Source organism: Galeopterus variegatus, unplaced genomic scaffold (genome assembly GCF_000696425.1).
Source record: "Galeopterus variegatus unplaced genomic scaffold, G_variegatus-3.0.2 Scaffold1180, whole genome shotgun sequence".
Taxonomy (NCBI): Eukaryota; Metazoa; Chordata; class Mammalia; order Dermoptera; family Cynocephalidae; genus Galeopterus; species Galeopterus variegatus.
Genome location: NW_007727291.1, coordinates 431,317 through 432,575, shown reverse-complemented (window position 1 = coordinate 432,575; position 1,259 = coordinate 431,317).

Sequence of the window (1,259 nt, the reverse complement as noted above, 5' to 3'; positions counted from 1 at the left end):
TGGGACCTCATTCATTGTCAACCTTAAGGATATCAAGGACTGCAGACTTTAGATGTATGAGATAAGAAAAGACAAGACTAATCAATCATACAAGAACCCTTGAGGCCTCCTCAACCCAAGGGTATATGGATGAAAACACCGAGTCTCTACCCCCCACAAAATACCAAGAATATGCCTACCTCTAAAAAAATAAGAATTTAAAAACAATACCATTTAATATAATACCAAAAGACATAAAATCCCCAGGAATAATTTTTATTTTATTTTATTTTATTTAAACTATACACACAAACTATAAAAAAGTTAAAACTACAAAAACTATAAAAAATTATTGGGAGAAAGTAAAGATGCCCTAGATAAATGAAGGGATAAAACATGCCCACGTATCAGAAGTCTCAATAGCATAACGATGTCAATTCTCCCCAAACTGATCTATAGATTTAATGCAATTACTATTAAAATCACAGCAGGGTTTATGTGGAAATTGATAAGCTGATTCTAAAATTTACATGAAAATCAAGAGCCCTAGGATGGTTACTACAATCTCTCTCTCTCTCTCTCTCTCTCTTTTTTTTTTTCAGTAGCTGGCCGGTATGGGAATCCAAACCCTCTACCTTGGTATTTATCTGCACCATGCTCTCCCAAGTAAGTTAATCAGCCAGCCCAATTAATACAATCTTGATGAAGAAGAACAAATGTAAAGACTAATTATAAAGTTACGGTAGCTAAGAGAGCACAGTCTTGGCACAGGGATCTATGGCACAAATAGATCAATGGTGCGATATGCTGTACTGTCCAATATGTAGCCTCTAGCCATTGTAGCTATGTAAATTTAAATTAATTAAAATTAAATAGAATTAAAAACCAAGTTCCTCGGTCACACTAGCCACATCCAAGTGCTCGGTAGCCACATGGCTACCATATTAGAAGGGCAGATATGGAACATTTTTATCATCAAAGAATTCTATTGGATACCTCTGGGAGAGTTCAGAAACATACTCACACATATATGGACACCTCATTTACAACAAAGGTGGCACTGCAGAGCTGTAGAGAAAGGGCATTCTTTTCAATAAATAACTAGTTGCAAGGGCAATTGAATATCTATATAGAAATAAATGGTCTTTGATCTTGCCAAGTTCGCATGTTAAAAATCTATTCAGAGCAGATTTAGCTCTAAATGAGAAAGGTAAAACAGACAAATTTTTAGATGAAAAACCTAAGAGAATATCTGCATGACTTGGGGTAGGCAAAGACTT